This window comes from Tiliqua scincoides, chromosome 9, assembly GCF_035046505.1.
Source record: "Tiliqua scincoides isolate rTilSci1 chromosome 9, rTilSci1.hap2, whole genome shotgun sequence".
Lineage (NCBI taxonomy): Eukaryota > Metazoa > Chordata > Lepidosauria > Squamata > Scincidae > Tiliqua > Tiliqua scincoides.
In genome coordinates this window covers 14,672,960-14,696,724 of record NC_089829.1, presented here as the reverse complement: position 1 = coordinate 14,696,724, position 23,765 = coordinate 14,672,960, and the positions used below count along the sequence as shown (strand labels likewise).

General features: G+C 45.7%; 1 pseudogene; it reads left to right on the top strand.

Moving 5' to 3' along the window:
• The first annotated feature begins 560 nt into the window (after window positions 1–560).
• Window positions 561–23,145, top strand: LOC136660337 (arylacetamide deacetylase-like 3; annotated as a pseudogene).
• The last annotated feature ends 620 nt before the right edge of the window (window positions 23,146–23,765 follow it).

The following is a 23,765-nucleotide window of genomic DNA, read 5'->3' as shown; positions in this document are numbered from 1 at the left end:
TATACCAGTGGATGTGGAATTGACAGCAGAATGCAGTGAAAAAAACTAGGTTGAACTATCTCTGTTCTATCAAAGGTTTTAGCCAAAAAACCAGCAGGGGTGGGGGTGATGATACTTTGCCCCACCCACTGCATGGGAGGAGATCCATCATGGTGGTGACATGCTCGTCTCTCGCACCAGGTGACGCAAACCCTAGTGGTGCCACTGCCCAGACCACACTGTCCAATTTCATGTCCTCTCCGGCACAGATCAGGGCCAAATCAATGCTTACACAGCTGCCATCCCAAAACAGAAAAGAATCCAGAGGTCTGTTTATCTGCGAATTAATCGTCAGATGTTCCCCCCCTCTGTTGTTGGTGGAAAGGCCGCAATTTTGATGCTTCTGCAAGGTGCTTGGCCCTCATTTTCGACAGCTGAACTGAAAGCTGATTTGTGTTGAAACAGACAGACAGTACTCCATGGCTAAAGCTGAAGTCTGCAGCCTTCTCACCCAGGCAGGTGATGCGGCTCTGACCCTTGACATCTGGTCGGACTGGAGAGTGCATGGCTTCCTTGGGGTGATGGCACACGTGATTGTGGACTTTGAGCTGAAGGACAGATTGCTTGCTTGCCAGCATTTTCTGATGAGGCATAGAGGCACAAACACCTACAAGGTCTTTGATGTGGTGTGCACCTCTTTCCAAATTAAAGAAAGGGTGCGGTGTGTGGTGACAGACAATGTGGGAAACATGGTGAAAGCCTTCACAGCAGACTCCCCTTCCCAGGTGGACTGGGCTAACACCAAGGCGAAGGAAGAAGGTCGGCCTCCCTGAGAACACCAGTGTGGAGAACACTGACTTTGGGAAGGGGCCCAAAAGAAACTTTGTACCCGCTGATAAGATTCCTCTCAGAGGCCCTGACTGGCGTCTGAGCACACCGGTGTAGTGGGGAGCTGGGGAGCACACTGGTAAGCACTGAGAGGCAGAACTGCCAGCGGCAGCAGGAATCTCTGGTGTTTGAGGCACTGGTTTCACACAGGCCACACCTGAACATGAAAGGGCTGTTAGGTGCTACTATCACCACACCACTAATACCACAATTGGCAAATCAGTTGCTGAAATTAATTAGTTACTGGTGTAGCCTTCCTTTATCACAGACAATAAGGAGACCTCTGGGACCCCACCCTCACCACGGGATGCAGCACAGACCTCGTTGGCAACAGCGACATCACTGATTGCTGGAAAGCTGGATAGCATTAGGCCCTGACTTGGGGGTATACACCACTAAACACAATGGGATTTACTTCTGGGTAGGCTTGAGCACAATCCAAACCTGCACTGGAACAGGCCTGTGCTGTATCCCACGCAGGGTTGGGGCTGACTGCGGCTCAGTCTGGGTTAAGGGAATTAATTCCCCTTCCCCCAGGTAATGCAGCAGCAGCCCCAATGGGGCTACTTGGATCTGCCTACTAAAGATGGATCTGCCTAAAGTTGCCGAGTAGCCTGGCGCTGCACCAGGTCACCTGGAAAGGGGGTTAGGATCTGGCCTAAGTGCTGGATTTTGGCACCATCCCCCTCATGACCCGCCCTGCCCATCTGCCCGCACGGTTCTGCCCAAGCAGGATCTTAAGGGCTCTCCCTCTAGGATCTCAACGTGATTAAGGCAGCATATAGGGCCTGGGGGGTCCGTTCCGGAGGGTATTGTGGCCCACTGTCTCCGAGGTGCAACCACAGCAGAGAGCTTCAAGGCCTTTCCCTCATTGGAGTTGGTATGCAGGGCAGCTACCTGGAGCTTCCCGCACACCTTCATCCGACACTACAAGGTAGACACTGCGAGGGACACCACCGTTGCTAGGTAGGTCCTTGAGAGCATTTTTCAGGGTGCCTCAGAGTAATACCACCCTTAATGTGGTATGGTTGTGGCATGTCCCAGATGTACCACACTGACCCTGCCTGGAACTATGGAGAATGGGAAGATTTGAACTTACATGTGAATTCCCCTTCTCAGCAGGGTCAGTGTTCCCACTCACAGAATCTGAGGCACTCCCATCACTAACCTGACCTGACATTCCCATGGAATAAGGGAATAGTATAGTCGTCCAAGATGACAGCCTGAGAGTTTGAGACTCAGAACCCACACTTTTAGGTTTTAGGAGCCTTCTGACGCTGTTTGTGGTGTCTTCCCAGTCTCGCCAACGGGTGGCAGATGTCCAAGGGTCACCGCCAGACACCACCTCAAGTAACACTGGTGGTACCCATACCGTCGGTTGAGAAGCAGTGCTATAAATGGTGCAGTGCCTTTGGTTCCTGAATGTTTTTCATCTTCAGCCAACTGAAGTGCCTGCATCTGAATGCTGGAGCAAGTCAGTATATAGTCATTTTGCCTGCATTCCATGACCCAGTCACTGAGATCCTTCTCCATGGAAGTTCAGCCTCTTTTGTACAAGATGTGCTCTTTTGTACATGATGTGCTGGTGATCTGGCTTCATGCTCAAGGTGGCGTACATGGGATCTTCCAACTGTTTGAACCTCCATTTCTTGAATTTCAAAGCTCAGGGGTCTGTTTCAAACGTGTAATGCATTTTTACAAGCTCTCTAACAAAAACCCCTTTTCATTGGCAGTGACAGCTTCGTATTGCTGCACAGGGACAATCATTTGCTTTTTGTATCGTTTATTGTTTCACAGTGAGTGGCTGTGAAGTCCTTCATGTCATCCCTGTAATGGAGGAGCTGCTTCATTGTGGATGTTTAGGATCGAGGGTTTCCCAAATTGCTCTTTGGCAGTCACAGTGTTCCACATTGGTGGTAGTTTTAGCAGCCAGGGAACAGCAGTGCTAATGGCCTCTGTTAGCGCCACATTGGGAAGGAGTGGAAACCCCCAGGAGGAAGTGGGCTAACTGGTTGAAACAGGATGCTTCTTATTTCAGTGCTAACTCAGATGCTGGCCTTGTAAAAGGAGGAAGTGCAGTTAATTTTCACGACCCACTGATTTGCTGCTCATGGATTTGCTTATTTGCGGGGAGCAGGAGTGCTCTTTACCTCACACCAGGGATGTGTGGATTCACCGTGGTGGGAATCAAGTCGAGTTCCATGTCCCCATTCACGCGCAAGTCTTAAAGGGCAGCCTTCGCAACTCGGCCAAAGCCTTTTTTGGGACACGTCAGGTGCGGCTTTGCAGAAAAAAACGGAGCTAATGGCATGTGTGTGTGTGTGTTGATTGTGGACATGCCATTGTCAGGGGATTCCTATAAAGGGTTCATTTAATTTACAGTGCTTTTTAATTTAAGAATAATAAGAGCCACGGCAGGCTTTGGAACATCGTACATACTGCGCCGACACCTGGTTGATACTTGGGTCTCAGTTTAAGACTTGTTTCTGTTGCTTAACACCGGTTGTGTTTCATGTAGTTAGGAATAATAATAATGATGTATGAGGAATCTAGAATAATGATCTAATAATGGGGCCCGACTAACAATTAATGCCAAGTCCACCTAAAGAACAGGCAGCTGTGAGATGCAGGATAATCTTGCGTCTTGCATAAAGATTACCCCTGCTAACTGGGTAAGAGGCACTTTTTAAGTGGGTGCTCTTCTTTTATTTAGTGGGGGGAGAGTAACTGGCAGCCCACTTCTATCCATACTTTCCCGGGAGTAAGCCCCATTGACTCTAATGGGACTTACTTCTGATTAGACATGCATAGGATCAGGCTCTGGCCCTCCTCACCCAGCACTGTCTTTTCTAGTGGCTGTTTGCTGGTGTTCTGTTGCATCCTTTTAGATTGTGAGCCAGTTTGATTTTCTCTGTAAACTGCTTTGTGAACTTTCTGTTGAAAAGCGGTATATAAAAACTGTTATAATAATAATAATAATAATAATAATAATAATAATAATAATAATAATAATAATAATCTACTACAGGGGTGCCCAAACCCCCGCCCTGGGAGCACTTGTGGCCCTCGAGGACTCCCAATCCAGCCCTCGTGGAGCCCCCAGCCTCCAATGAGCCTCTGGCCCTCAAGAGACTTGCTGGAGCCCGCACTGGCCTGACACAGCTGATCTCAGCATCATGGCCAACAGTTCAACCTACTGTGGGACGAGGGCTCCTCCACTGCTTGCTGCTTCGGATCTGTAATACAATAGTGGCAGCAAAGGAAAGGCTTTGTGCAAGGCCTTTTATAGACCTTGAGCTATCGCAAGACATTCATTCATTCATATAAGTTCCATCTGTAATATATTCATTTATGTAAATTTATTCAAATTTGAAATGTAAGTCAATTCTTTTTCTTCCCGACCCCTGACTTAGTGTCAGAGAGATGATGTGGCCCTCCTGTCACAAAATTCGGACACTCCTACTATAAACTGTGCTATCGCTAACGCAAAAGGGGAACAGCTTGCATATTGCGGCAGCATTTATAGGATGAAACCAGGCATCCCAGGCCCTTGGGAAGGACTCAAGGTCTGGATAAAACAAACCGGTCAACCCACCTGACTGTGCAAAAATCTTATAAAAATAATAATAATAAATTGCTTCCCACACACTATGCTTGCGCATCATTACTCAGTCCTTGGCATGAAGGAATCAGGTCTCATAGACTATTGCTTCCTCCTATACGGGGCTGTTTTTGTAGGTGAAATAGGTCTTCAATAGCCCATAATTGTCTAGCAGAGGCTAATGACCATTCAGCACCCTGTCTGGGGCTACGTTTTCAAGTGAACTAGGCCTTTATCGGCCTGCAGTTGCCTGACAATAGCTGACAGGCATTCAGCACCCTATATGGGGCTGAGTTTGCAAGTGAAAAAGACCTGTATTGGCCCATGGTTGCCTGGCTTGTCATTGATAGGACTGCCTCCAGAGGTGGATGGGCTGCATTCTTTCAGGATTAGGGCAGCTTCAGTCGTGGCTGCGTCGGGTTTGTTTACAAGGAGGTTCTCAGGATGGTGCGGTGATGGTCGGCTGCCTACAGATAATACATGGGAAAGTATTAGCTTGGGTGCCCCGTGTGGGTGTCCAAGTTGGGGGTGTCAGCTCTGCCCTTGCCCCCTTGGTCTGGGTGCCCATTGTGGGTATCCCATTAAGTAAGTATTAGTTTGGGTGACCATTGTGGGTGTTCCAACTGGGGGTGTTGGTTCCGGCCTTGCCCCCTATTGTTTGGGTGCCCATCGAAGGGTGTCCCAAATCGGGTCCATGGCTATGGCCTGGTCCCAGGTGCTGTTTAGACCCGCTTGGTCCTTGTTCTGTTAGCCCAATTAGTATAGGTGGGGTTTCTGAATTCCCTTTTTGTCCAAGTCTCTGTCTTGTGTCCTTCTTGGGGAGTGCCTGGGTAAGCTGGTCCAGATGGGTTCTATCTATCTATCTATCTATCTATCTATCTATCTATCTATCTATCTATCTATCTATCTATCTACGTACCTACCTACCTACCTACCTACCTACCTACGAAATTTATATCCTGCCTTTCCCATGTCAAAGCAAATTCCCAAGGCGGCTAACAAAGCTTATAAACACAGTTTAGTAGCAGGTAAAAACATCAAGTAAGGCATTAAAAACATTACATAGGCATTTAATTTTCACATTACATAGTGTAACTTAACAAAAAAGAGAGTAAAAAACTAACAATTAATGTAAGTCCAGAGAGGCAGTAGTAGTATTTTACTGCTACTTTATTCTATATTTTACTTTATTCTTTATTTTATAATAATGAAATATTAGTATTTTACGACTACTGTATTCACAGTAGATAGACATATATTTATTGTTACAGTCAAAGACCAGCAAAATCAAACATACAATACCGCCATACAACAGGCAGAATTTAAGATTTCAATATTAAAATACATTCAGCATTAAAATGCAACATTAAAATACAATAAAATAGCCATCAAATAAGAGGGAGTAGCAATTAAAATTTCCTTTCATTATTAATAATGCCCTCCCGGGTTTTGTAAGCAGCAGCCAAAAAACTTGCAGTTGGTCTTAAAAGCTGAGAACTAGCCCCTGAAAGAAGTTTCTTGGTCATTTCTGTTTGTGACAAGCCCAAGAATTTTCTGCTCAGGGGAATAATAAACTTATCTTGGATCCCCTGATAAAATGGGCAACAGAACATGACACATTCACAGTAGTATTTTAGAGGCGTTGAGGGCAATTATCCATTCAGCAGCCAAATGCCACATGAAACAAGTATGTTCTGAGCCCTCACTGAAAAGCTATGAAAGAGGAAGTAGTTGTCCATTCCTCTGGCATGGCATTTTATAGTTGTGGCTTCACTGCAGAGAAGTCTTGCGTTTGAGCTGCCACCCCTCACATGCAACAAAGGTGGCACCTTAGAAAAGCCCCCTCAGATGACCCAAGAGGGAGGGCTGGAATGTATGGAAGGAGGCAGTCTTTCAGGTAGCCTGGACCCAGATCATGGAGGGCTTAAAGGTTGCAACTAGCACCTTGAATTGGGACCGGAAAGGAATGGACTTGTTTATGGGCTTTATTAGCTTACATCGTTTAGCTGGCTGCGGTTTAACCATCTACTTATTGTAGTAATATTATTTTACAATGTTGTATATGTATTATATTATATTTGGTGTATTTTACTGTTGTAAACCATTTTGATCTTTTTTTAGGAAAGCAGGATATAAACCTGTTAAATACCTAGGTTGGTAAGAGGTGCCCACCACAGCCTTTGTCATATGCTCTGGCATGGGAAAGGCAAATCTTTACAAGGAATAAATATAAGCCTGTGAAAGAGAGAGAGAGAGAGAGAGAGAGAGAGAGAGAGAGAGAGAGAGAGAGAGAGAGAGAGAGAGAGAGAGATGCCAACAAGAGCCCTGGAAAAGATGCCATGCTGGGGTGAAAAGATAGTCTCCTACTGCTAAATATAAGAAGGTGTTCTTATAATCCCTAGGAAGATTTGGGATTGAAATACCAAAGGGTAAGATCGTACTTCAAAGAAGAGGACAGCACCTAAGGACCTAAAACCATTGAACTTACCTCTATCAGGTCATGAGGAGGCTTTAATTAGGGCATGGGTGTTTGGAGGAAAGGGTGAGGCAACACTAAATGAGGCTAATGATGCTCTGCTGACCAATTCTTTATCTTTTAAAGTACCAGGAAACTGTACCCCAATAAAATACCCCACTTTCATGGTCAGGTGGGTCAAGCAGCCATATTATTATTATCTTGCATATCACAGAGGCCAGTCCTTTAGCTGGACTTGACGTTAATTACTAGTCAGGCCCCACCCAGGCGCCTAGGGCATCGTAATGTATTTACGTATAATGTGTGCTGAACCAAACTGGGTAGCTTTCTGACTGGTGTTGAGAAATTGATACAACTCTCAGCCTGAGATCTAAGTATCAACTAGGTATTGGCACAGTATGTACGATCAGTGGTGTAGCTAATGGGTTACAGGGGATAGCAAGTGCACCGGGCTACAGGGTGAGGGGGCAACAATGTGGCTGATGGGGCAACAACTTGCAGGCAACAGCACCTGTGCGTGACAATTGGGCTGCTGCCGGCAGCCCCGCCAGTGCCAGGCACTCCGGAGGGAGGAGGGGCAACAGTCATGGTGAGTCATGCCCCTCCTTGCAGCCGAGATGGAAGAAATTGCTTGTTTGTGCGGGGGGAGGGGGGAAGAGGATTGTCTAGCCCTCGCCTCCAGCAGAGCTCAAGGATCTCAGCAGCAGCTAAGATGGTGGGGCCTGCACATTCAGGCATGCGTGCACCTTTCTTTCATGCGTCTGCCATCCCTCTTTCCCTCCGTGATTTCCTCCACCTGTGCTGCTGAATATGCTGCCCCCTGAAGGCCTATTTGGCTTAAGTGGCAAGAGAGGAATGTAGGGAGCGGAGCAGAGAGCAAGGAAGAAGCTGCTTGTGAGGAGAGCTGGGACTGTCAGATGCTGCTCAGGACAGGCAGGGGGTGTGTGTAAGTGGAGCTCCTGCTAGGCAAGCAGGCAGGCAGAGACCCCTGTGGAGCCCAACCTGGACTGAGGAGGGGGTTCTCTTTGTGCAGTGGGACTGGCTGCTCATTGCTCCCCCCCACACCTCCTTCTCTCCTCTGCTCCCCATAGGTACTCTATTTGCCCCTCCTTAGCTTGCTCTCTCCTCCTGAGTGCCTGGCAAGGCTGCAGCAGCCCAATTGTACCTGCAATTTAAGCCAGTAGGGCTAGCTTCTGAGGATTGGGGTCTTTCTGAGGAATCCTTCTGAGGATGCAGAGGATTGGGCTCCCCTCTGAGGTTGCAATCCTATCCCCACTTTGTCGGGAGCAAGCCCCATTGACTATAACTAGCTTACTTCTGAGTACACATTAGAGGATTGGGCTCCCCTCCAAATCTGCAATCCTATCCCCACTTTCCTGGGAGCAAGCCCCATTAACTATAATGTGCTTGCTTCTGAGTACACATTAGAGGATTGGGCTCCCCTCCAAATCTGCAATCCTATCCCCACTTTCCTGGGAGCAAGCCCCATTAACTATAATGTGCTTGCTTCTGAGTACACATTAGAGGATTGGGCTCCCCTCCAAATCTGCAATCCTATCCCCACTTTCCTGGGAGCAAGCCCCATTAACTATAATGTGCTTGCTTCTAAGTAGACAGGCAGAGGATTGGGCTCCCCTCCGAGGCTGCAACACTCGCGTTGCTAGGCGGGTGCGGGAGTGTAGGCCACACTGGGTGACATGCTAGGGGGGTGATGCGCCCTGGGGGAGGATGTGCTAACTTTGCGGCTTTTGGAGCTACCCCATCTTGCCATAAACGGATGCAGAATGTCCAGCAGAGTGCAATGCAAAAAACAGAATTTAAATTGCTCCTTTCATTAAAAAGGTATGGTCAAAGAACCGAAAAGAAAAAATGCATGGAGCCCTATGGAAAGTGAAAGTGAGCCATATTGCGCATTTACTCATGAGTAGGCATACTTGTCATAATCCATCGGAAAGGGCAGGCTGAGAGGAATCCAATGACACTGGAATGATCCAAAGAATGCAGCCCCAAAAAACAAAAAGGGAGGAGGTCCCTCCCTCCCAGCCCTATGGAAAGCGAAGAAGCCTCATGTTGTGTTCACTCACGAGTAGGCAGACGTGCCTTGCCTTGTGGTCAGGCCAGGCAAAGGGGAATGTGAGGACACCAGAATGGTCCTGATCTGATGGAACTGAAGTTCAATATATGTTCCAGAATGCAGCCCCCCCCCCCCCCACTAAAAAACAAACAAAAAAAAAGCAGCTTGAATGGTAAGGGGAAAGTTTTCTATTTTGCACTTGTAAAGCCAGGTGGTCTTTGTATGGATATGCCTGAAATAGAAGAACTTTAAACTGGGCACTGGGAGGACTGGAAATCTCACTGATTCTTTTTGGGGGGTTGTTATTGCAGGCAGTATACTAGGCCTGCCCCGGTGTGTGTCCTATGAGGTGCTCTGTATTGAATCAGGCCAAATTCATCTCGAAACACTGGCATGGATTAGAACAACCAAATTTTGGCTAAAAATTCTCTATAATACTGATCCTAACACTCTCCTATATCACCTCCTTGATGACCCATATTTCTCAGATAAACCTTGGAGCACAAAAATAAAGCAACTGGGAGTTGAGCCTGACCTCCTTGGCCATTGTCCCAAGATGAGCCATTTAGGCTCATTAAAGGGAGACTTTTGGATACCTATACTTCTAATATCCTACTTGCTGTTAATAAAACCTGTTCACCAGCATATTATCACCTACCGGTCAAAGTGGGGGAAATTCCCAATTATTTTTACATTTTGGAATGCCCAAAAATTAGAAGGGCTTTTTCTATGGCCCGTTGCAACTCTATTCCATCCACTGTTTTTTGGGGTAGATTTCAAGGTATTCCTCTTCAGGAAAGAATCTGTCCTTGCCCCCAGCTAGTTGCAGAAACGTTAGATCACCTCCTTTTTCATTGCCCGCTCCATAGTGTGGCTAGGGGAAAATGCTTAGTTCTCCAATCTTATCTTAACTCCTCTTTTGAGGTCTCTGTTATATTGCAATCTTTATTACCCTCCACTGACCCTAACATCATTTTCCAGATAGCTACATTTATTTCACAAATAGTGGCGTCCAACTTGAAGCGTGTCCCTACTCCCTGAAGTCCGTGTTTTATAATTGTCAATTTTAGTTTGGTATGCTTGGTTCTCTAGTCAGTTCTTTCAAGTTTTTTTTTTTCTTGTATATGTAAGTGTGTACGTATTGTAACTGTATGCCAATAAAGGTACTGAAACTGAAAGAGTGTTGCACTATTTTGGAATCTCTTGGGGATGGTATGACTCTGAATCTCAATATCTTCTCTTTATATGCTTGCTCCATCAAAGAAATCATATCCAATGTTCTTGTTCTGAACTCAGGACTTCCATTCTAAAGTCAATAACATTGACTCTGTTCTGCATCTCCTGTTTCTCTTGTTTGATATGTTTGACAGATTCTTCCAACTGAGCCATATCCTTTCTCAATTCCAATTTCAGGTCTTTAAGCTCTTGTCGAACTAAGCGCGCAATCCAAAGTGTGCCTTATTCAGCCCAAGTCCCTTGGGCTAGCATAAGAGGGTCCCAAACGTGCCATAAAGCATGTTTGCACCTGCTTGCAGGGAAGCCAGGCCTGGCATAAGCCTCAGCCGCAGCTGCTTGTGTCGGCGCGCTCATGCTGGCACAAGCAGCAAAGGTAGGCGTGGGGGGGCAGGGAGGAGGAGAGAAGGAGGTGTTTCTGGATGGGGGAGGGTGGGCAATGGGTGGCCCTGGGGGCGGGTGCATGGGCAGCCAGAGGCAGGGCTGGGACCTGGCAGTTATGCCGGATCCCAACCCCCATCCCCGTGGAGAAGCCCCGTGGCTTCAAGCTGCTCTGCTCTCCTTGGACTTATGCTACCTCCAGAGATGGAGCAGGTCTGAGGAGACCCATTGGGGCCAGCAGTCCTTACCCAGGTGTAAGGGGAAGAGTTTCCCCTTGCCTCTTGCTGAGCCTCTGCTGCCCATAAACCTGCCTTGGATGCAGCACAAGCCTCCTGGCTTGCCTGCTCCAGTGCAGGTTTGGATTGCTCCCTAAACCTATTTTGATTCCATTTTAACCTGAAACTTCCAAAACAGGTGATCAAAAAATTCCACACAAGTTCTCTATTTGGAGTCTGTGTTGGTGATCTTGGCTGTTTTGGTTGTTCTTTAGCTTGCTGCATAGTATTGGTTCTTTTATGTGATGTCATATTAATATGACAGCTTACACTTAAATATGAGTGGAGTTCTGTGTATCTTGAAAAAGAGGGGAAAAATTCCAAATGTAGTTCCACTTTTCACCAGCAGATGTCACTTTCAATTGAATTCAACCAGTTCAAACACTATAAAAATAGCAGGGGTGTCCAAACATTTTGGCAGGAGGACCACATCATCTCTCTGGCACTGCGTCAAGGGCTGGGAAGAAAAGAATTAATTTATATTTAAAATTTGAATAAATTTACATAAATGTATTTGTGATGGAACTTATATGAATGAATGAAGGTCTTGCAGTAGCTCAAAGCCTATAAAAGGTCTTGCACATAGCAAGGCCAGCCTTTCCTTCACTGCCACTGCTGTATAACAGACGTGAAACAGCAAGTAGTGGAGGGAGTCCTCATCCCACAGCTCAGGTGAAAGGTTGAACAGCCGTCCTCATACTGAGAGCAGTTGCGTCGGGCCAGCATGGGCTCCAGCAAGTCTCTGGAGGGCCAGATGCTCATTGGAGACTGGGGCTCCCCACGGGCTGGATTGGGAGCCCCCAAGGGCCACAAGTGACCTGGGCCGGGTTTGGGCATCCCTAGTTTATAGCACTGAATGGTTTATGAAGAAATTCTTCCATTGTAAAACTTATTTACTTGAAATTCGTAAGCTATGACGTATAAAAATAAAATATAAACAGCCCAGATATCATAATGATTAGTCAATAAAAAGTCATTCATCAGTATAAAAAAATCCTAAAAAAGCATTGGAGACCATTCGGCCGTTAGAAGCTTTCAAAACACACATCTTCTTTACTAAGCTTGCTACGGCCTCCCCACATTCTTTTCCTTCTGACCCATGAGTAAAACTTTCATCTAGATCTCATTAAAATTCTTTATAGTTCCTTAACTGGCAGTCTTATCTTGAATATCCAAACAAGTTCTATAAATCTTAGATATTTCTCCACCACTTGCCAAAACAAAAATAATAAGTTTCAAGGCAACGGTCAGGCTTTGTCTGACCACTGAAGATCCGAGCTGGGTGTCTGTCCTTCTCTTCCATTGCTTGAACTGAAGAGGGGTTCCCCAGCCTTCACCAGAAATACCCCCCAAAAGGAGCAACCTCTGAAGAGTTGTGAATAATCTCTTGATATCCCTTTGATCCAGAGAAGTCCTCAGCTGCAAGCTGTCAACAGCAGCCGGGTTTAAGTCTCCTGGTGCCTTTCCAAGCTGGAAAGTTCAGACTGCCATGTTAACTCCCCTACATGATCTGGAGCACAGCAGATCTAAAAGAGATCCTAGTGTAATGGAAGATCAGAAGATCATCAGGTGGATGATGTGGTGTTGACAGCAATTCCCATATTTTAACAGCTGTTTGACAGCTCTGGGGAGGGCAGGGCTAGCTCCACAGCTGTAATCAATCAAGGCCAATGGAGACTTGGATAGACACCTGAGCTTCATTTGACCTTGATAGGACTTTGTATGGACATGGGCTAATGAGGTAGCTCACAGCTGAGCTGCATCTTGGATAATAGGATTTACAAGGACAAAAGGCAGCTTCAGAAGGAGAAAGGACCCCTGCACAACCAGACCTACGGCACACAGACCGGACCTACATGGACACAGGGAGAAGGGGACTGCCAGAACTCTGCTGGAGGACACAGGGAGAAGAGAACTGCCAGAACCCTGCTGGAGGAGACACTCTGCTGGAGAAGACAGAGGAAGGGACTGCCTGAACTCTGTGGGAAGACACAGAGGAAGGACTCTGCTGCAGTGGACTGCTACTGGGAAGACTGAACTGGGAAGACTGGACTTTGGAGATTGGACCAGATGTTTTGGACCTATACCCACTAAGTTAAGTGTTGAGGAGGAAAAACTTCTGGACAAGAGGAATTGCAGGGAGTGTCTGTGTTTGTAGCAATAAATTTTGTTAATTGCTCATACTGATAAGGAGTTCTGTGTTCATTCCTTTGTTCATTCCTTTGCAGCTGCTGTATCTGAAGAGGAGGTGTTAATTAGCCAAAAAGCAGACATTGGGAGAGGGAGGGTTTTTTTGGATGGGACACCTAGTAATTTCTGCTTAGTAGGGACTAAACATGCATTATTATAATCTCTTTTAGCCAAAACCTTCACATCCGTCATTCCACTGATTGTATTCACTGGAAGTTTTCCAATCTCATCAAAATGATTATTGAAATGATTAATTTGGTCCTCTTTGCCATCGCTTTAGGTTCCATTTAGCTCCTGAGCATCCATATCCAATCCAATCGACTGTCTCACGGCTGCCATACACTTTCTGAAGCACACTGAGGATTATGCAGTCGACCCCAATCGCATTATTATTGGTGGGGACAGCACTGGCAGCACATATTCTACAGTCATTGCCCAAGAACTGGTGACCCAAGTGGATCTCCCAAGATTCCAAGCACAGATCCTGCTCTACCCATTCCTCCAGGCCCTGGATTTCAATTTGCCTTCCTATCAACAATACCACTTAATTCCTACTTTACCGAAAAAGTTGGCTAGCCAGCTTTCTTTCAGGACCCTTGGTAAGAAGGTTAAATATATGGATGCACTTATGAAGAATGCCCATGTTCCTGAGGCCATGAAGGTGAGGTACATCAAATGTGTAGCAATGGCTTGGGAAGCAAACAAAACTCAAAGTCAGGTTGCTTGATGTAGTGCAAGGAGCAGATGCAGTGAAGAGTCAGAGAGGCAGAATGAAGAGACAGCAGGCAGGTTTCAAAGGGAGAATGCAGGGAGCAAAAGCTAGGCTGCCTGTCTGAGCCGGCCTCCTGCCTTTTATTCACTTTCTCTCTCATGAAGCAATACAGTGCAATACTGAGGGTTACTGAAGGTTACTGATAAGCTTCTAGCTGGCAACACATTCCTAAGGTCTGAGTGCTTCCTATCTCATCCTGTTTACAGCACTGGGTGCATGCTCCCAGCTTATGACCAAGGCCAGCAGAGTTTGCTCTGTGCAAAAGTAGATGTGCCTGCTGTTGCCACATATGCTAAAGCATTTCAAAGCCCAGTGCTTCTGCACTGCTACAAAATGGATTAGTGCCGACCTCATTCCGGCTGAGTTCAAGGTCAAGGCCTCTGAGCCCACAGTGCTTGCTCTATTTTCAGAAGAACTGTATGAAGTGTGCAAGGCATTATTCGAGACCAGGTTTTCCCCACTGTTAGCTGATGATGAGATCATCCAGCAACTGCACGAGACTTTCCTTTTGACGTGCAAATATGACATTCTCAGGGACGATGGACTTTTGTACAAGAAACGCTTAGAGGACAACTGTGTGCCGGTGACCTGGTATCACGTTAAGGATGGTGTGCATGGGATCTTCCAACAATTTGCAGGCTGCAATCCTAACCACACTTTCCTGAGAGTAAGCCCCATTGAACAAAATAGGACTTACTTCTGAGTAGACCTGGTTAGGACTGTGTGCCCTAGGCTGCAATCCTAACCACACCTTCCTGAGCGAAAGCCCCATTGACCACTATGGGACTTACTACTGAGTAGACCTGGCTAGGATTGCAGAGTCCCCTCAGAGTTAGAGAAAGCAGAATCCAATGAAGATGGGGGGAGGTGAACACTGGCACTTGAACCTATAGGACTTAAAGTTCTGTCCTCTCACCCCCTGCTGAGACCCCAGAAGCTGCCCCAATTTGTCAGCCGCAGCCTGATCCACAAGCCCTTAAACTCAGACTTGCACTGAACTTTGTGCTTCCTGGGACACTGGCAAGGCAGCCAGTGCCTGGGGGAGAACGGCTGCCCCAGGGTGTCCCAGATCCCCTCAGGCCAATCTCCAGCCGAACCAGCACTTTTCCCCAATGCTCTGGGGAAAGGGAATTTGCCACATATATACTAAAGCAGGCATCTTGTCACGTCCCTGGAAGCCCTGAGGAGACCTCAAAATGGAGACCTCAAGGCACCCCTCAGCAAACACTGTGGAGAAAGGTGAAGCTCGAGGTGTTGGACAGGCTTTGCATGGATTTCTTTTAAGCCTGCCTGACCCTCAGCAAGCCAAGGCACAGGGCATGGTGTAATGGAAGATCAGAAGATCATCAGGTGGATGATGGAATGTTGACAGCGATTCCCTGTTTTGACAGGTGGTTGACAGCTCTGGGAAGGGCAGGGCTGGCTCCACAGCTGTAATCAATCAAGGCCAATGGAGACCTGGTTGGGCAACTGAGCTTCATTTGACCTTGATGGGACTTTGAATGGACATGGACTGAAGAGATGGCTCAGCTGAGCCTAATTTGGACTTAACAAGGTAGCTCGCAGCTGAGCTGCATTTGGACTTAACAAAGGGCTGCAGGATAAAAGGCAGCTTCAGAAGGACCAAAGGGTACGCTTACCAGAGCAGGATGCTGTCCCAGGGCCAGGACGCTGAACCGCCCCACCTACCCCAGAGCCTTGTGTCAGCCCTTGCATCTGGGTACCCCAGAGAAACAGCATCATGTGAGAAACAAATGAGGGTGCAGGGACTGTCATTGGCTGGGTGCTTGCTTTACACATGAAAGGCTCCCATTTCTGGCCCTGGAAGCATCTCCAGGTTGGTCTGGGAAGGAGGCTGAAGCCCAGGAGAACTGCTGCCGGTCTATGCTCAACACTATTGGGCTAGATGGATCAAGAGTCTATCTGGGCTGTTTAGTGAAAGGCAGGATATGAATGGCTGAGTAAATGAAAGCCTTTGCCCTTGTCACAGCCCAGTCTAGGTAGCCCTTCAAAGAAGAGCACATCAAGACCTAAAACCACTGAACTTACCTGCATCAGGTCATGGGGAGGCTTCAGTGAGGAAATGAATCTGTTTGGAGAATTGTTGGGGCAACACTAAATGGGCCAGTGATGCTCTGTTGCCTGATTCTTTATCCTTAAAGTACTAGGGTAAATTATTTCCATGATAGCAACCAAAAACCCGGTTTTATTTGTCCTTGGTCAGGTAGGTAAAGTAGCCACAACATGATTTTGTCTTGCCAAATTATTATCATTTCTGGCATATCACAGCTGCTGGACTTTAGCTGGGCTTGGTGCTAATTACTGTTCGGGCCCTACCCAGGGGCCTCAGACATTGTTCAAATCCCCACTCAGCCACAAAGTTTCCTAGTTATCCTTTGGCCAGACACTGTGTGTCAGCCTCAACTACCTCACAAGGTTGTTGTGAGGATAAAAAGAGGGAATGAACAATAGGAACGAAAGGGCTCACAGTCTAAAAAGAGGTGCAGGAGGCAGGGCCTTTTCTGTGGAGGCACTTTTTATGTGGAACTCCATCCCTGCATCCAGCCTCCACACAGACTTGGTAAGGGAAGTTTGCATTCCAGGGCAGGGCAGGCAGAGGGCAATCCTGGGGGCAGGTGGGTGGGCATCAGGAGGTGGGGCTGGAACCCAGGTGTTATGCCAGATCCCAACCATGGTTCCCCAAGCAGTGCCTGAGGTGGTGCAAGTCATGGGGGCTGTGGTGGCTTACCCAGGGTAAGGGAAAGAATTTCCCCTTGCTGCTGGCTGAGCCACTTCAGGCCCCAATCTTGCGCTAAATACAGTGCAGGCCTCCTGGCCTGCCTGTTTCAGTGCAAGATAGAATTGCGCTGTAAATATAAATGTAAGAGATGCCAGCAACACCTCTGGGATGAAAATTTGTTCTCCTACTGCTAAATATAAGAAGGTATTACTTCTTGTCAGGGAAAAGGGGTGAGAGCTGAAGATGCACCCTGGCTACATGGGAAAACATGCCCCCCCCCAAAAAAAAAATTTATCACCTAAAGCTAAGGAGGCAGAATTCTCTTGCAAAGTGTTCTAACATATCAAAAATTAATGTAGACAGTAAATGTGCCTTGATTTGTTCTCTGTTTGTTGCTCTGAAATTAGCAGTCATTTCTGGAGAAACTTGGCTTCTGCCAGGAGTTTACATTACCATGGCTGGTGTTTGATGGAATGTCAGCTTCACAGGACTCAAACCTGCTCATCAAGGATCTGATTTTTGATGCTGTCCCCATGAGAGTGTACTGGCCCAAAACACCAGTTGCTGGCAGAAGGTGAAGAATGCTCTACCTTCATTGCAGAGCTGCTCTGTTTCGGAGCTTTCGAAAGTAAGGGAACCTAAACTTATACCCTATATAGAGGGAACTGATATACCCTATAGAGCAGGGGTGCTCAACACGTAGATCGCGATCAACCGGTCGATCGCGAGGCAAAATGAGTCGATCGCGGAGCCCTTAGTCTGCTCTAGTCTATAGACTAAGGGCTCCGTGATTGACTCATTTTGCCTCGCGATCGACGTGTTGAGCACCCCTGAGCTAAAGGGTTGGGCTTGACTTTGCAAGACAGCCCTCACTAATCGATTGTGGAGCTCTAGCTAGACCTCTCCCAACCGGGCCACATGGGAGTGGCGAGGTTGCTTCGGGGGTAGCAGGCAGGCTGCAGATTTCTGCCCTTCGCATCACCAGCTCAGGTTCTTGTGATGGCTCAGCTTCAGGCGTGCTTCTTCACCGATGACATGAGGTACATGTGGGAAGGAGCCTGGCTGGGCTGCAGTGCTAGCCACTTACATGGGAGTAAGCCCTGTTGGCTATAATGGGGCTTACTTCTGAGTAGACATGCATAGGATGGGGCTCTGGCTTCATGGAACTAAAACTGAGCCACATATTCAATTCAGTCCCAATGGAACTGCGAGGTTGTTTTGTACCCACACTTCCCTGGAGGTGAATCCTTTGAAGACAGATTTACTTCTGAGTAAACATGCAGATAACTGTACTGTTAATCGCCTTTTCCCCCCTATAACTTTTTCTTTGTATCCCCCTGTGCATCTGTTTGCTAAATGCAGACACTTTATGCATCTGATAAAATGGGCTTTGGAGGCCATGCATGGACCATGCATGTCTAAGAAGTACATCTCATTATAATCAATGGGACTTGCTCCCAGGAAAGTATGGATAGGATTGCAGCCCTACAACACAGTCCTATGCTTGTTCTACCCTGAATTAAATTCCATTATAGGCAATGGTGCTTACTCCCAGGTAAATGTGAATAGGATCAATCCTATGCCTTTCTACTCAGAAGTAAGTCCCATTATAGTCAATGGTTCTTACAGCCAGGTAACTGTAGTGGAGCTAAACAAGGGTTGGGCTTGACTTTGCAGGGAAGGCTTGGAGCAGAACTTCGGTTGTGCCTTGGAGAACCTGAGGAGCATCTCCAGAAGGGTTTGGGAGCAGCCCAGGACTGTCTGGAGGAGTTGCTTGGGGCCACTCAGAAATGCCACTGATGCAGGGTGGTGGCAGCCTCCGGCTGGGAAGTTCAGCAGCAATTGAGAGATGCAGGCGCCCAAGGCTGCGGTCCTCTCCTCACTTACCTGGGAGTAAGCCCCATTGACTAGCATGGGACTTACTTCTGAGGAGACAGGCTTAGGCTTGGGCACACAAGCAGCAATCCCCTCCACACTTACCCAGGAGTAAGCCCCATTGACTAGCATGGAGCTTGCTTCTGAGGGGACATGCAAAAGATTGGGCTCTAAAGCAGGGGTGCTCAAACTTTCAACTGTAGGGATGCTGGACCTTTAACAAGTGTATAGAAGAGAGAATTTCAGCAGGTACAACTTGTCATCCCACAGATGACAAGCTGCACCTGCTGAAATTATCTCTCCTACACAATTTTAAAGGTCCAGGATCCCTAAAGTTGAAAGTTTGAGCATCCCTGCTCTAAAGCTCCTATTCACACTTACCGGAGAGTAGTCCCCATTGACTAGCATGGGACTTACTTCTGAGTAGACACCATAGGGTAGGGCTCTGAGGTTGCAATTCTGTCCACATTTACACAGGAGTAAGCCCCACTGACTATAATGGGATTAAAAAAAAACTCTGGTAGATCTCCGGGCCTTGCTGGGTTTCAAATTAGCTCTCGAGCCAAAAAAGTGTGAGCACCCCTGCTATAGAGGGAACCTTTATTTTTCTGTTAAGTGGTTTTGAAAAAAAACAAAACAAAAAACTAGCTTGATCCCTCACAAAATGTTCTTCACAGTTCCCAAAATATCGACTGGATTGCTCAAAGGAAATATTTCTGAATTTGTGTATGTCCTATGTGTATTTTAGCTACAGGATTTCACTCGGATACCGTTCAGAGAAAATAGCAGAGAATTCATTTGAAGTGGTTGACAACACAACTCAGAATGAAGACTTGATCAATGAGTGCAAAAGTTGAAAGCATTGGCTCTGTTTTGCCAGGAAAAACTGAGATTGTCTAGTGTCAAAAGCAACTGAGAAAACTCTACAGATGTGAAAACGTATGACATTTCTCTAGAAAGAAGAGCTGGACAACGTAAGAAGATGCCTGGCAAGCAGAGCTGTGATCTCGGCTTGACCTTAGTACAAGAAACACATAGAGAACAATTGGAAGCAAGCAATGATCTTAAGGCAGAAATTACAAAGCACACAATACAGATGAATACAACAATTTGCCTTCCTGCCAATCCAGACATTGTTGGACACTGACAAAGAAGATTTTATCAATGAGCAAATTCAGCACACGTGTGCCAAGTACACAGAGTTGAATGTGCAGCTACAATCGCAGAAATAAATCTCCTTCAGTACCAAATGGTATAAGGAAGTAGTGGCATAGCTAAGAGGGTGCAGGGGGTAGCAGTTGCGCTGGACATCAAGCTTTAGGGGGGTAGCAAGTTGGGCTTGACACTAGTGACCAAAATTATGAAAATCTTGGTATGTATGAATAATGCCATCATGTTATATATCATTGAAAAGGTAACTTAATGCAGAATTCAATGAAACAAACTGCACTGGAATATATGTTTTCTATCAAAAGTTATGGCCAATTAACCAGAAAATGAAAACACAACTGCCTTGTGGAACAAAAAGTGGATTTGCTTAACTCCAAACTGACCTATGAGACTGTTCTGAGTACCAATGAAATGTTATTATGATATAGCATGGAACCAGTAACTTTTTTTATTTCCTTAATTAAATTTGATTTTGTCATGCAAGGGTTGCTACAAAATGTTCTTTGACACCAGGTTGTAGAAAGATGCCTTAGTTATGTCACTGACTGGGGGTAGGCAGCAGAGCAAGTGGGTGGTGAGCTGCTGGGGGAAAGAGGTGGGTTCCTCCCAATTTTCACTTTTTAAAAAGCCTGGGTGTGATGTCACTTCCGGTTGTGACGTCACTTCCGGGGCAACATTTTGAGCGTGGCACCAGGCTACACAAACATTAGCTATGCCACTGTAAGGAAGTCACTCCTGATGAGCAGATTGCTAGCTTGCGATTTGCTTCAGTGGGTGTTCAAGTGGAAGCTGCAAGAGTGATTGACTAACTCTGTTGTGACATTAAGGATCTTTAAACTATCACTCTTTCAACTGGCAGTTGTGAAAAAGTTTCTCAAAACTTAATCAAAGTGTATCAGAGAGCCACAATCAGCCAAGGAAGATGGAGTAACCTAGCCATAATGTCCACTGAGAGAGATTCCAATTTAGATGTCAATACTGTGATTGACAAAGTTGCAAAAATTAAAACCAGGCAATTTTTTTTAAAAAATTATTAAGAACAAATGAAAAGAAAAATGAAAAAGTAAATATATTGCAAGTTGCGTGGCAAGTATGGAGCTCTCGATCTACATTTCTTTGTTCTGCTACAAAATCATACAACATATTAGCTATCAGATCTTAGTCTATTGCTTATTGAAAAGTAGATTTTCAACACCAAAGAAAAATGAGAAAAAAAGTAAAAATTAAGGCTGCAACTCTATCCACACTTTACATTGAGTGTAATGGGACTTACTTCAGAGTAGACAGGTATAGGATTGGGCTCTAAGGGCCCAATCCTGTCCATCCTTCCAGCAGTGCTGCAACCACACTGCAGTACAAGATAAGAAATCAAATGTTCCCATACCTTGAGGAGACCTCGTGACCCCACCAGTTTGTACTGCACACCCCACTAGCACAGTTGCACCACCACTGGAAAACTGGATAGGATTGGGCCCTAAATCCCTTATCTACTCATCAAATCCATAGGTCATTTAGCCCATTTTCCCCACGATGCGCAGAAAGTCTGTGAATGGTTTTCAATTGTCCATAAAATTTTTTACTGACTTGTCTTTAGGAAGAATTGTAAGTTTATCAATTTCTGCCAGATCCAATACCTTTAGCTGCCATTCTTCCAGCGCATATTGGATGATTCGATTCAGAAAGACTATGAAACTATATTTTTATATATGACAACTGCTGCAAGAATATTGGATGCCAAATACTGGAAAGTTATTTACTTCTGGATATTGGAAAGGCAGGAGGTCTGGCTCAGTTGGCAGAGCTGCTGCCTTATATGCCTGAAGATCTGAGGCTGCCAGTTCGAAACAACCGGAAGTACCCGAGAACTGACGACACGCTGATATACTGATGAGCTGACCCTAGGTGGCAGAGAGGAGTTGCCGTCAAGTGGAATGTGGAAGGCGAAGGGCCAGAGAGAGGCCAGACCAGGAAGGAATCCAGTTGGAACGAGGAGTTCTATGAAAGACTAGAACTATTCAATTGTAAAAATCCCTACAGGGGTTTAGAACAGCCTGCCTATGTAAACCATCTTGGATTAAAGTCTGAGAAGAAATCTGACGACCAAAGATAGGCGGTATATTAATACCTGTAAACATAAATAAATATATAAAAATATAGTTTCATAGTCTTTCTAAATCAAATCATCCAATATTCCCAACAAAAAACTTCTGGTTTCATTTGTACATTTGCCTTAAGTATCAACTGCATTTGCTGGTGTAGCAAAGTCCAATTTTTTTGGCTATTGTACAAGTCCACCACATATGATAAAATGTTCCTTCTTGTCTTTTACACTTTCAACATCTATTTGGTATTTTTTAATAGATTTTTGACAATTTACCTTGTGTCAAATACCATCTATATATCATTTTATAAAAGTTCACTTTAAGAACTTACATTCTTAAAGTGTACTTACTTACACTTTAAGTTTACATTCAATGTAAATTTTAATCTTTTAATCCACAAACTCTCCCATTGCTCCATTGGTATCTCATGACCAACATTTAACACCCATTGTACCACATACTCCTTAACCTGTTCTTCTTTTGTATCATATTTTAACAATAACTTATACATTTTGGTAATGGCTTGTTCTTCTACCAGACACAGTTGACTCTCCAATATGGACATACAATCTTCAAAACAATATATTTTCTCATCCATTTTGAATCTCTCCAAAAACTGTATATTTCGGCAGCCCATTCCTGAGAAAGATTTTGGTAATATTTCTGCTTTTAATTGATTAAGTTTTTGATATCCAGAACATATCAATTTGTGAGAGAGATTTATGCCTCTCAGAAGAAAATGAGTGAATTCCTTTGCATTTCCATTTATCTTTCTCCAAATGTCCACTATATCTAAAGATTCAACCAACTGAAAGGAAGTCTTTGGTAATTTTCCTTAAGTAATTTTAATCTCTTTATTAGATATTTTCAGCACAATCCTATCTTGCACTGGAACAGGCAAGTCAAGAGACTTATGCTGTATCCAGTGTGAACTAGGGCTGCAAAGTGGCTCAGCTGAAGGTAAGGGGAAATTCTTCCCTTTACCCATGGGTAAGCCACCGCAGCCCCTATGGGTCACCTCAAACTTACACCACCTCCTGAGGTGGCGCAAATCCGAGGAGAGCAGAGCAGCTTGAAGCTGGTCTGTGCTTCTCAGGTATGGGGGCTGGGATCTGGCATAACAGCTGGATCCCAGCTGCATTTCCCGCTTCCCACCCACCTACCCCTGGGGCCACTCTCTCCCTGCCCCAGAACGCCTACCTCCCACCTCCTCCCTGCCTCCTCCCCACCCTCCAGAGAGACTTGTGTCAGGCAAATTCGACTGACACAGGGCTCGCTTCCTCCGTCAGTGCGGAGGCTGAATTCAGCCTCTGCGGGCCAGTGCGCCTCCACACGCCGCCCCAGCCGACTCTCGAGGAGGCGCAAACATGTCTTACAGCATGGCTGTGACCCTTCTGGGCTGTTCTGAATTGCACCCTTTATCTTTCAGTGGAGATACAACACCATTCCAAACCCCCATAAAACAATAAGAGCTGTATGAATAATGTAATATTTTGTCCAACAGTTCTTTAAATAATTCAGCCCTCATCTCAAGTGGAGCATAAACTCCCACTACTAAAGCTCTAATTTCCAATAAGATGACTAGCACCGCTATCCATCTACCTTTTTCGTCTGTAAAAATTAATTCGGGTTTCAAATGGGCCTTAATGTACAATACTACTCCACCATTTCTTTCCTTCCTCTCATTTGTTGAAAAAAATCTTCTGCCAAGTCTTTACAAATTTACAGTTTTGTATCGGATCTTCTGATATGGGTTTCATGAAGACAAATTATATCATGTTTAATTTTTTTTTTCAAGTAATGACTCTTATTTAGAGCACTTGCTCCATTAACGTTCCACAATAAAAATTTGTAATCCATATTGGCCTCCTTGGGATATAACAGCACTCTCCATCACAACCTTCTCCTCCTGAAGGCACTGGTCCTGTTGCATGTCTTCTGGTTTCCCCTTTTGTCCTCCTAAACCTTTCCATTCTCCTTTAAATTTCTGCATAAAATCTCTTGCCTTT